The sequence below is a fragment of the Malania oleifera genome, chromosome 6 (assembly GCF_029873635.1).
Source record: "Malania oleifera isolate guangnan ecotype guangnan chromosome 6, ASM2987363v1, whole genome shotgun sequence".
NCBI classification, from domain to species: Eukaryota; Viridiplantae; Streptophyta; class Magnoliopsida; order Santalales; family Ximeniaceae; genus Malania; species Malania oleifera.
In genome coordinates this window covers 89,861,802-89,875,023 of record NC_080422.1, presented here as the reverse complement: position 1 = coordinate 89,875,023, position 13,222 = coordinate 89,861,802, and the positions used below count along the sequence as shown (strand labels likewise).

General features: G+C 38.3%; 1 pseudogene; it reads right to left on the bottom strand.

The window, feature by feature from the left end:
• Positions 1 to 1,785: 1,785 nt before the first annotated feature.
• Positions 1,786 to 5,576, bottom strand: LOC131158695 (derlin-1-like; annotated as a pseudogene).
• Positions 5,577 to 13,222: the final 7,646 nt, after the last annotated feature.

Sequence of the window (13,222 nt, the reverse complement as noted above, 5' to 3'; positions counted from 1 at the left end):
AGTGAAATTTAACTATAAAACAACATTATTGTCCTTAAAATTACTATTAAAAAATGTCTTCATCCTTTATGTCTCTCGGACAAAAGGAACCATTTTTATGTTCTGAAAATATTCTTGATTTCTATCTTCATAACATCCTTTTTCAATAAAAATTAGTTGTCAATGCACGTTTTAAATTTTACTATTCCTTAGGGGATAATGAGTGATTAAGAAAATAACAGAAAATTATAAATATTTTTTTAATTTTTCCCACATTTTTAACATACTGTTTTTAAGAAACAATGGAGAAATAAGAAGATAATGGACAGCTGTAAAAGTTTATTTAAATTTTGGAAAAAAATAAATATACGCCCTAGAGCATGCGCAGTGCATGTGCATGAACAATAATACTAATAATAGAATTTATGGAAAAAAAATCAAAGAATTTATTTTAGATTTCATTTAGATCATGAAAAAAAAAATCAATGAGAGGAAAATATGCCTTAAATAATTTACAATGTAGTCTTGTTTGGTTGGAGAAATGCAATAGGATGAGAACAAAATGGGATAAAATTAAATGAACAATATGTAAAAATCAAGCTAGAAAAATGATGTTATTTCATTTCATTGTTTTTTTTTATCAAACATGTACTTAACTTCATTTTTACATATCAAAGATATGCTTTAGATTTTTTCTTAAATTAAAAAAAAAAAAACCATATAAAAGGAAGAAAAACTCCATTTCAAAATGAATTTTACCATTTTCCCAACCTTGTATAGGAATATTTGTAAACTTAGTATTGAAGATGCATTTAGAAAAAATGGAAGTATTGTTGGGTCATATGATTCATCTCTCCATCTTTGACATTCTTTTCAAGTGCCATGTCGAGCCATTTATACCTATTTTTGTAACCTTGTAATGTAACCCACTCGAGGTGATTGGTGTCATGTCTACTTATCCATTCTTAGCCATGTGCCTATCATTTTTTTTTTTTTTTCTCTCAAAATCTATTGAACACCCACATTAAACTTGTACATCTCTCTCTCTCTCTCTCTCTCTCTCCTAATTTATCAAAAATTCACATTAGTCCAAAATTACACAATAAAAAGTAACCCATCTCCCTCCTTTATCTCTTTATACCCCTTCCAAAATTTGATTTTTCTAGTATGAAAATAACTTTTATCAGATTCTCATGGCTTGAGTGTAACCATTTATTGTTCATAATAAGAGCCTTTAGCTCCTGCGGGAATAGTAAATAGCATAGTGGGGAAAATACTATAAATTCCCTAAATCCAATATACTTTCTGAATCATAAGAGCTGGGAGAATTTTGAAATCCAATATACTTTTTGAATCATGATGCTATTATACTATTTAACTAGGACTTGTTGAAACCTTTGCGTGCTTAGAATGCTTGCATGTCGAGCTCCTTCCTCACCCCTTTGTTTTTCTGCTTCAATGGACGCCACCTGTAAAATTCTATTAACAATTTTCATTGATAGAGTGGAAAATTTGTCAACATAAATATGCTGTCGTAAATTTGTTTTTGCATTCAGGCATCATTCAACATGTCTCCTTTCTTGTTTCTCTACCAAGCATCAACCAATAAATTCTGCTCAGAAAAAACCAAAATACACGACAATGCACACATGATAAAGAAAAAGAAACCACTATTAGACTTGGGTCCCTTTCATGTGTCATCTTCATCCTGTTACGTGACATAATCCCACCCGAAAAACAAAGCGAGGAAGTTGAATCAATATCAGAAAATTACAACCCAATAACAGCTTGCATTATCCTTTTGAGTCAATAAGATCTTCCTCTGAAGGCCACACCAGTGGTCCTCTTAGGCTGGGATTACGACTGGCCACAGCTATTTGTCCGAGCTTCCATTCTCCACCTTGCAACAAGTTTATGTCTACGCAATAGCAGTCAAGGAACAAAAAAAATCACAGAAGATGCTAGTACTCATTGAGTGAGCAACCAATCAACAGCAGATGAATAAAACATTTAGGTTGTGTTTCATAAGAAGGAAAGGGGATGGAAAAGAAATGTTGCGAGGAAAGGGGAAAGAAAGGAAAGTGCTTTCCTTTCACTCCATTTGTTTGGTAGAATGAAGGAAAATGGTTATCATTCAATTTCAGCGACTAGTCTATGTCAATCCATTTTACTCACTTTTAGAGGGATTGACTTTTGTGAGAGAGAGAGAGAGAGAGAGTGGAAAAGTCCTTTTCCTTCCATTCTTTTTTGATTTTTCCCCTGTACCAATCAAAGGAAAAAGAACTTTCCACCCAGTTTTTCTTCCCCATCCTTCTTTCCCTCCGACCAAAGCTAGTTCCAATTAAAAAAAAAATGACAAGCATACTAGCAAGTAACTGAGCAAGACTCACAGATTAAGCTTCCAACTGTCCCTTTGGGGGCAGGAGACATCCATTTGGGAAAAGGTCCCATCCCCCATGTGCCCTTTAATGCATACTTATTTACCTATAAAAATGAAATTCAAAAATAGAAAAAAGAAAAAGTGCAATGTACAAACTCTAAGCAGCTATGTGTACACTGCATCCCTAAGAACCAAAGGATACACCCACACTGGAGTCCTCAATATGTTCCTTCCGCCTGCAAGTGGGCGCAATACCATCAAGAAGTAATATAGATGTCCTGCAATGATTCCCAACAGATCTGGCAAAAGAGGTGAACCAAAAAATAATATCCAAAGCTAGCATTTCCCACGGTAAATAAAATGCCTACCAATCAGAAACATTGTTAAGGCTCTCGTCAAATATCAAGGGTTGTACACCCAGATGGCTTGCAAGATTTGAAAAACCATTGAATCATTCTTTTTGGTCAAAAAGAATAAATAGAAGACAGCATACCTTAATGGTCGCAAGGTCGTATATGCTGATTTGGGCATTTGGAAATTCTCTACTTCAAAAATAAACAAGCATGGAAACCAGTGATATCCCTAAGAATGCAGACTACAACATGGGGATAGCAGACAATGCCTACACATCCAGCAAAGATGGAAAGAAAGAAGAAAAGGAACTTATGTCAGAAAAACATTTGATCAAGCAAGATATGTTTGAAAAGTACATAACCAAATGGGGTTATAATTGGACAGGCTTCAGCTCACTGCATGTTTCATTTTCAAAAAAGTAGACAACCACCACAAGGGAAAATCAGAAAGAGGGGAGGAAAAGAAAATGCATAATTGACTTCTCCAGAAGCAATAATCTCTTTTTTGGTACAATATCAATTCACTTTTGATATATATCCAGCTCACATGAACCTCAAGCCAGTATGATCACTACACCACATAATGCACCTGCCCTTCGCTTTCAATATAATTGTGATTCATCAAAACAAGAATAAACAGGAAAATCACATACCAACAATGACAAGGCTCCAAATATCATCATCCACAAGAAATCTGTTGCCCGCCTATCAAAAGGTTGGTTCTCCAATTGAACCCTATATCTTGCACTGTGACATCAATTACATCAACAAAAAAGTGTTAGTGGAAAGAAAGTTGAGTTATTTCATTCTAATACTTGACCATCCCATAATTATCATAACGGAAACTATGTATGCAAGGTAAAATAAATAAACCATTTTGATGCATCATATTGTGAGGATTGTGGAAATAAGTGCTCACATCGTTAAAAAAGTGAATTCCAAAATTGATAGAGAAGTTGCCAAGGGAAAAGAAGTTTATAATCAGCTTTCACATCTAGAAGTGAATGTACCAGAATAAAATACTTTCCAAGTATTAAATAGAAGAATTCAAACTTAAAAAATTTTAAGTAAATAAAGAAAAACAAAAAGAATCATACTCTGCAAAATCAATTTCCTCTAAAATGCATGCGCCCGCTCGTGTGAGAGAGAGAGAGAGAGAGAGAGAGGTGTTTAATAATTTTATAGTTATTTTAATCTTTTAAATGATCTAATATGGAAAAGTACAAGTTTGTGTAGACCAAGAAGTATCAAGAGGCACGCGAATTAAAGTTAGCACTTGGGAATAGGCATGGAATCAGAATTTTATTACATTTTCCTTACGTTTAATTTGAGGGTGAGCCTTGACCCAACAGTTAAGGTGTTACACTCAAACATAAAGCTGACAAGTTCTGAGTCATGGAAATAGCCTCTCCAAATGAGAAGGCAAAAGAGTGTACATCATGTCCTGAGACCCTTGATATGACCCTGCTGGTCATCACTACTTTACCAAACACCCGTTAATTTTTTCTTCATTTCTAAAAACGTGTAATTTATTCAAGTATTTACATCTAAAAATATATTTCTCAAATGACTTACGCCTCAATGCCTTATGTCAAACACCTCACCTTACACCTTTGCCTTTTCGATGATGTAAAGCCACCAGCTGTTATTATAAAGAAAAATATCAATCAATTTGTTCAGTTTCTTCGTAACGCACTCAATAGTTCCGATCCACAATGACTAATTTTCCAATTAAATCAGTTCACTATTAAGCTTCTTTTCTAAGTGCCCAATTCCAAAAAACGATCTGGCTATAGATATAAAATTCTTCTTCTTCCCCTCTCTCTTTTTTATTCCTTTTATTTGGTTTTTTTTAGAGAGGTGGGGGGGGGGGGGGGGGTTGTTTGTAAAGGTCTACAGATAAGGCCATCTTAAAACTAAATTGACAAAATACAGTAAAAAATGAAAAAAACTGCTTATTTGATGGTACTGACAACATATCTAAATCCAATAATCTACATAAAAGGATACCTGAAATTTGGAGAATACTAGATGATATATTAAAGCAATATCTGCAACATCATACAACCCAAACTGGTATGCTGTAGTGGCCAAGAGACACAAGGTCCCATAAGCCTTGCTTATAGGTGGAAGCAAATTATAAAATCTAGAAAGGAAAAAAAAAATGCAACAGTGGGGGAAGATCAGAAATAGATGAATCCTTCCAATATCAACAAGCTTACCATAAATTTATAATGTAAGTCTTTACCATAATCAAGCAACGCAGACAGCAGAAGTGCAGTTCTAAACTTAGTTACAAGGTATTGATCAATGACCATTAAGGGTCCAAAAAACATGATTCAAATCGTCAATATCCAAAAATTCAAAGCATCATAATAGATATTAGCTATATATTTACTTTCTATTTAGAACAATATATACTTTCCATTTTTTTCAATTTTCTCATGTATATATACCTTTGTAATCCTTGTTTTAATGAGAAAAATTAATAGAGAAAAAAACTTTTCTCCCAATTTTAACATGGTATCAGCGCAAACCTAAATTTTTTTTCTCTTTCTTGCCTTGCCTTGCCGCGCTGCCCCCACTGTTGCTGGTCTTTCTCTCTTTGCCGTCACCCTCGCTGTCCTGCTGCCGCCACACCCTTGCCGCAACCTTGCTGCCGCCGCACACATCCAACAAGTTCCCGCACGTTCCGGCAATAAAGACCACACTCCGGCCGTTCCAACGTATCTCAGTCGCGGCTCATCAGCGTTTTCTCCGGCGTGCATTTTTTTTACGGCTCCTCTCACGGCTCGTCTCTTCGACGCTCACAGTCTTCTCAGTCTCTCTTTCTCTGCTCTACCGTCGCCGTTCGCCGTCGCCATCGCCGTTGTCGTCTTCGTAGTCGTTAGGCACTCCTTCTCCCTGCAGTTTCCGTCATCGTTCAGAACTCTTTCTCCCTGTAAACGCTGTCGTTGTTTGGCATTCTCTCTGTCCTTGATTTTTGAAGCGGATCTGTTCCCTCATCGGTTTTTGTTTTCTTTTTCTAGTTATCTCTCGGCTTCTCCACTTCTTTCTGACGTGCGGCCGTCTCTTAGTTCTCGGCGTTGTCTTCGTCCTCTGTAACCAGCTACTCTGGTCGTCTTCTCCGACGATCCCGTATCATTCAGGTCTCCGGCATCGTCATCTCCGGCATTTTCTCAGTCCGGCGAAGCAGTAGTCCGTGCAGAAGATCTCTGGCCTCTAGCTCTCTCTCCCTCAGTTTTCTGACGCTCCCATATCAGGGAAAGGTCTCTTGTCTTCTCCGGGGTGTTACCGTCTCTCTCTGTCACGCCGCTGCACTCTCTGCACTCAGGAATTTTCTGCTGCATCTCCGTGTTCCAGCGTCGCTCTATGCTCTCTGTCGTGCTCTGTGCTTGCAGTAACTTTCAGCCAACACACCTCCATTCCGACTGTTAGGGTCTTCTACGCTCCGGTGTCTTCTCCAACGTTCTCGGTTCGTGTCTCCGTCCTCCAACAGTTTCTCACGAAAGGGCGAGTAGCAGTCTTGTCTGGCCATATCTCTAAGTCTCCATCACCGGTGCTCGTTGTATTTCTCCGGCGTGTGCTCAGGCAATCTCTCCGCACTTTGGTTTTCTCTCATTTCTTAGTTACAATTCTTACGATGCAAATTATTATATCGAAGGTTCATTTTCTAGTCGTCGCAAAGATCGACTTTAACCTGATTCAGTTATTTTATTTATCTGAATTATTTGACGTTATGGAAGCATCTGATTCTTCAATGGCTACAAATACTATCACCGGTTCTTCAACCTCTTTTGATATTGGTATCCTTGGTCTCACCAGCGAACAATGTCATCAACTCTTAGATCTTTTATCACCATTGAACACCAACTCTATCAATTTTGCTGGTAACCTTACCTCTTGTCATTCTGTTTCTCTTTCTAACACTGAATGGATTGTTGATTCAGGTGCCTCCGATCACATGACTTCCAATTTGTCTTCTCTTGATAATATTCAACTCCTCAGTCGGTCATGCCCCATTAAGTTTCCAAATGGAGATATTGTTTCTGTAACTCATATCAGTACTATGCGATTTTCTCCTACTTTCTCTCTTTCTAATGTTCTTTATGTGCCTTCATTTAAATTTAACTTATTATCCATCAGCAAACTTACCACGGATCTCAATTGTGTGGCTATATTTTTTTCTTCCTTTTGTGTCTTTTAGGACCTATCAATGAGGAAGCTAATAGGAACGTGAAGTACAGGACAAGCTTTACCACTTAAAACCTCCCTCTGCCTCAGTTTTGCACTCTCAACGTGTTTCTGACACTACTCTTTGGCACCAACATCTTGGTCACCCTTCCATTTCATGTATTCCGAAAACCTTACATATTTCTTCTTTTCATTTGCCTTGTGATGTTTGTGCTCGAGCAAAGCACACTTGTTTACCTTTTTCCTTGAATATACATAAGAACACATTTTGTTTTAATTGGATTTATTGTGATATATGGGATGGTTATCCTACAACTTTACTCTTTGGTGTACATTATTTTCTAACAATTGTGGATGACTACTCACGTGATACATGAGTCTATCTTCTGTGCATGAAATCTGATACTTTTACTTGTCTTAAAAATTTTTGCGCCATGGTCAACAATCATTTCAATTGCATTGTTAAGCATGTACGCACTGATAATGGTCATGAATTTCTATCCACCCTGCTTCAAACTTTTTTTCCATGATCAAGGCATTCTTCACGAGCGCACATGTGTGGATACACCTTAGCAAAATGGTGTTGTCGAGCGTAAACATTGTCATCTTCTTAATGTGGCTCGGTGTTTATGTTTCCAAGCCAATCTTCCCATCTTTTTTTTGGGGCGAATGCATTCTAATAGCCACCTATTTAATTAATTGCACTCCTACACCCAATTTCAATCATAAGTCCCCTTATAAACTTCTTTTTCAGAAACCACCATTGTATACACACTTGCGAGTGGGTGTGCTTTTGCGATGCAAAAACCAACCGCCAACATCGCGATAACTGCCCGCCTTATCGCTTCGTGAGTTTTTCTTGGGTGAATCATGCTCTCCAAGGCTATCGTGTATACGACCTTGAAAACAACAAAATTCTCATGCTCCTGTGATGTCACTTTTAGAGCGATATCTTCCTATCATCTAATAAAACCGCCAACTCCTACCTCTTCTCGCCAATCCTTCTCCTTCCTATTCCTGATAACACCCCTCGTACCCCCACACCCCTACCCCTAGCCTTCCTCCTTTAGCTCTCCTCTCCCTGTGTTTGGGGGGGGGGGTATCCTCGCCCTACACCCTCAAACTCTCAAAGCCCCCTCCACCAACCGCACTCGCACTCACCAGCCACCCCACCGTCCTCACGCTGGCCCAAAAAAGCTATCAGCCATCTCTCTTACTTGGTCGTAGTTTATCGGCTCTAACTTTCTCACAGTCCCCTCCATTCTTCAGGTCTTCAAAAGTTTCAAGATGTTCTCCGGTCGGTTCATTGTATCTCTCTTTTTTATCTTAATCGCGGCTTTTCCTCTAGATCAACATTTGGACTGTTTCTTTTGTCATGTCCCCCAAACACCCGAACCCACCTTTTAATTCTCATCTCGAGGCTTGCTGCACGGGCCCGACCTTTGCGCATGATTCCATGGGCTTCTAAAAATCCAAGCCCTTAATTCCAACACAGTTTCTAATTCACCTTAGCAAAAAACCAATTGCCTAAAGTGGGTTTTCAAAACAAAGTTTGGGCAATGGATCCCTAAGCGAACACAAAGCTCCTTTCGTGGCCAATGGCTACACTCGGTAGAAGTTTGACTAACAAATCCATGCCACTTTTGCTCTTGTTGCCTAAACTCTTACTGTTTAGGATGTGTTCTTGAAGTGGCTGCAACTTGGAATTGACATCTTCTTCAATTGGACATCAACAACGCTTTTCTCCATGGTGACCTTGATGAGGAGGTCTATATGCTCCCTCCACCGGGTTATTGCAAACAGGGGAAGACTCGTGTTTGTCGTCTTCAAAAATCTTGTTATGGCCTCAAGCAAGTTTTTCGTAATTGGTTCTCTAAATTATCTTTTGTTTTACTTTCTGCGGGTTTCACCCAATCTCAGGCCAATCACTCTCTTTTCACCCCTCGCGTCCCGGGGCGTCTTTACTTTATACTTAGTTATGTTTGAGGACATGCTCAGGCAGGCAATAAGTCGCTCTGATATTAACTTTTTCAAGTCCGATGCGATCGTGGCGGTCAAAAAATTCAAACTTCAGGATCTTGGAAACTTGAATACAACTCCTTCCTTGGCCTACGAATAGCGGTGCTCTCACTCCATTGTCATTTTTCTTACCCAACGCAAATTGCTCCTGGACATCCCTCATTGATAGTGTCATCTGTGGTGCTCAATCTGCCCCCTTTCCAGGGAACACAAAATCGAACTCAATTAAATACTGATGTGATCTTCTCTGGGGCCGATCCAAGCTCGTTTCTTCAACAGTCGTTTGAACTTTGATCTTTCCGTCGACCGATCACTCTTTGTCCCCGCCGATTGTATTTTTCCAGCATGCTTCTCAGTCAATTCCTGCACCAGCCAAGACGAACCGCATTATGATGCTGTTGTAACGTGTTGTTCGATACATTAAGGCTCGCCATGTCAAGGCTTATTTTTTTCCTACTGCCAACACTCCTCAAGTCCTTCCCTCGCCGCTTATTTTGAGCGATTCGGATTGGGGCTAGTTGTGCCCTTCACCGGTATCATGGATCTGCTGCTCCACCACTGGGTATTTCATTCAGCTGGCACTAGTCCAATTTCTTGCGCACTAAGAAACAAACTGCACAGTTACGGGCTCTCGCGACGCATTCGCTCCTCCGAAAACTGAGTCAGGCACTTGCTTCCACTACCCTGTGAACTTTACATGGTTCAGAACGCTTTTAAACTGATCTTGGTCAACCGCCTTCCCAGTCTAATGCGCTTATATAATGTTGAGAACCAAGCGGCTCTGGGTCACATTGTCCAGAAATATTGTTTTCGCACGACACGGTACCAACATAGGATAGGAAACGGATTGTCATAATTTTCGTCTGAGTTGAAAAAGTGTCGCATGGCTTACCTCAGTTCCTTCCCTTAGAACAATTCCTACCTACCAACAAGTGCAACTTGCCAATATCTTCCACTAAAAGTTTGGGGTCGTGAACATTTCCAAACTTATATCCCCGCAGTTGGCATTACGGATCTCCATGCTCCAACTGATAGGTAGTATTAGCATATATTTACTTTCCATTTTAGGCACAATATATACTTTCCATTTTTTCAATTCTCTCATGTATATATATACCTTGTAATCCTTGTCTTATTAAAAACAATTAATCCGGACCACACTTTTTCGCACCCATTTTTCAACAATGAATATATCACTTTTTCTGCCGGTTTTGTGTCAAGCAATGAGCACCACGCTTCAAATGAGTGGATATTTTTAGGCTTTTGTTCCTGCACCTATATTCCATCTCTACATTTCCAGTGGATTTTGAGCACCTGAGATCTTCGGGAAGAATGTTGGGATTTAAGGACTGGTACTATAACAATATTTTGTTTAATAGTTCTATTTATCATTCAAATTTTCCGACACAAAACTTTTTCTTTTTCTTTTTTGTTTTCTTCATTTGCACCCTTCTCAGACGACATCTTGTGTTAAACAAATTTTGTCTTTGATCATTGAAGAGGGATGTTGTTTATTCCACTTATACATCTTCTACCACACTGGAAGTGCACAACAACATGATTCAGCTTAATAATGAAAAGATTACACTCAAAATGGGTCTTAGGAATGGGTAAAGAATGGGGAAACCCACTTGAGTCTAACTCAAAAGCAGGAGTTGCTTTTTAACTTCAGGGAACCACTGACTAAACATCTATACCACTGGAAAATTTAAAACCAATACAGCCATGGAAACTAATCATACAAATGTTTTATCCTACTTTTATTATGATTTTTCCCTCATTCATATTGCTTCCTTCAGCATACCCAACTCAACAAAACAATGTTTTCTTAGGTAAATTACTCAGTAAAGTTTTACCGTAATTAACTGCCAAAGTATAATGATTTTCAATATCTTTAGCATATTGAAATGGACAACATTCAACTAAGAAACAGGATGATTCATGTGATTTCAATTTACAAATAATTCTTCAAAAATAAATTTGTTTCTTCAAAATAAATTTAAAAAAAGAAAACACGCACTCATGGTTAAAATTTGGGATAAATATGGTGAGGGTCTGACTTTGCATAGCCAATCCCACAGGACTAGCCATGTGAGTTGTGGCAGCACAGAGTAGGAGCTGGACAACCATTGGAAAAAATGTGAGCAGGATGATGTTCCATTACAAATACAATCACACACACTATCGCATTATTTTCTTGAATTTGAATACTAGATATTTTCTTATATCTTCCTTTGACGGGGCCATTAATTGTTGTCCTTGCATACCAAAAGTGGATTTAAATCCAGGAAAAGAAAACAAATAGACATGACTTATTTCACAATCCTTGGTCCAGGAAGGGAGATTAATTTTGCAACTAAAGTCCACTCCTAAAACCTAGTTTAAGACTAAAATCAGAAGAATTTTGAACATATGGGTTTTATAAAGAAAATTAGTTTTGGAATCAAAATACCCAAATAACCATCCCCAGTATCGAGACTCAACTTGAAAACTCAGGACTTTAAACGGGACTCAAATTTTGAAAAGACTCAATTGAAAACAAACCGGGACTCTACTTAAAAATAGAATGACCACAACTTGATCGGACTTAAAACCAGCTTTATTACACCAGGTCTTTTTAAGTAGGCCTGGTAAAAATTAGGGTGTCTACAATTCCGATTGTTGGAAAGGATTTTGAAAAATGTAAATTGGTAGACTTGTCATGGCTTGGATCCTTAACTACCAAAAATAATATTTATAAAACCTAACTATTCCCAAGTTCTATAGAAAGTGGGGAAGTTGGGTATCAATCCACGGGGATTAGAGTGCAATTATCAACCACTTCCAGATTAGTTTATTAAGGCTTTGTGTAAAAAGAAGTGAAAATATGGGATTTTTGAAGATGTTTTCTAACAACTACTTGAAAGCATGTAAATTTAAATTAACTATACCCCTACAAAGCAATGCTCAATCATGAATCTGACCTAAGATGGTGTATAGCGGAATAATATGTCGGGCCCAATATCTGTACAGGGTCAAACACGTGAAGGAGTCATTCGATTGCATAGTGTAGCAAGGGTACCAACCACGCATCCAGAGCATGGTCGGGAACTTAGTATAATACCATATCCACAACGACCACGAGAACCTTTTAATCTCACCTATTACGTATACTATTGACTAAAACTATAGAAGGTGTATCTTTATCTCTCAGACAGGCAACAACAATCAAGCCTAAATCAAAGTAGTAAATTAAAGTATGTAAAGAAAGAAATAAAGGAAAGCAGTATATAGAAAGCATGTAAAATGATCAATCCTCTTGCAACTGAGTGTCTGTCACTAACACCAAAGAATATAATCGAATGATCTTCTAATCTACGAGGAAAGCATGTAAAAATGGCTTCTTGTTGCAAGCGAATCGTGTGTCACTAACGATCAGAAGTACAAAAGAAAACCAAGACAGGAATGTAAAGGAAAACAATTAAATCTATTCTAAGGTTAACTCTTAATGGTGTTTTAGGTCTGTCACTAATCCAAAATCAGTTAAAAAGGAACCCAGAGAACATGTTCGTAGCTGTTATTTATACCCATTAGGGTTTACAAAGTTTTTAAATCGAATTACAAAACTTTGCAACAAATCTCATGCAGAAGATTGTCATTGTTAACAAAGTCGCTCTCATGCTTCCCCTAATCGCGCCGTGGTCGAGACTCACACAAAATCAGGGATTCAAATCTTTAGTGTCTTCGACTACATCGCATTTTAGGGTCTTTCTGGTCATGTTGATGGTGGAGACTTGTAGGATCTCGATTTTCAAAAGATCTCAGGAACTCGACATAGTCACCCCTCAAGGTCTCTTGGTCGACCACTTGGTCAATGCTCTCGTTATTTCTTGGCTCAGTAGGCTTCAGTATCTCGCCTTAGTCGCCCTTGAAGGTCACATGGTTGACCACTTGGTCGAACCTTGTAGTATTTTGATCTTAGTCTAAACCTTGGATTCTGTAGTGGATGACTAGGTTGCCCCTTGTGTTACCAATTGCACCACTTGGTCGAGCCTAGTCTTCTTTTCCTTTTGATGCTTTGAGGCCCTTGGAAGTTGGTTGAACCAAGATGAGTTTGGCTTCTGATTTCCCAAATGGCCTTGGGCATCCCTCTCGTGCTTCTAACTCCTTGGTTTTAACATGTATTTCCTACAACACGAACAAACCTTACATAACTCCGAACTATGTTAACGAAGGGTTACATACCAGATAAAAAAGGATAAACAAAGGTAATTATGGGCCTAAAATAATAAATTTTAGGGACTCATCACAACCCCCA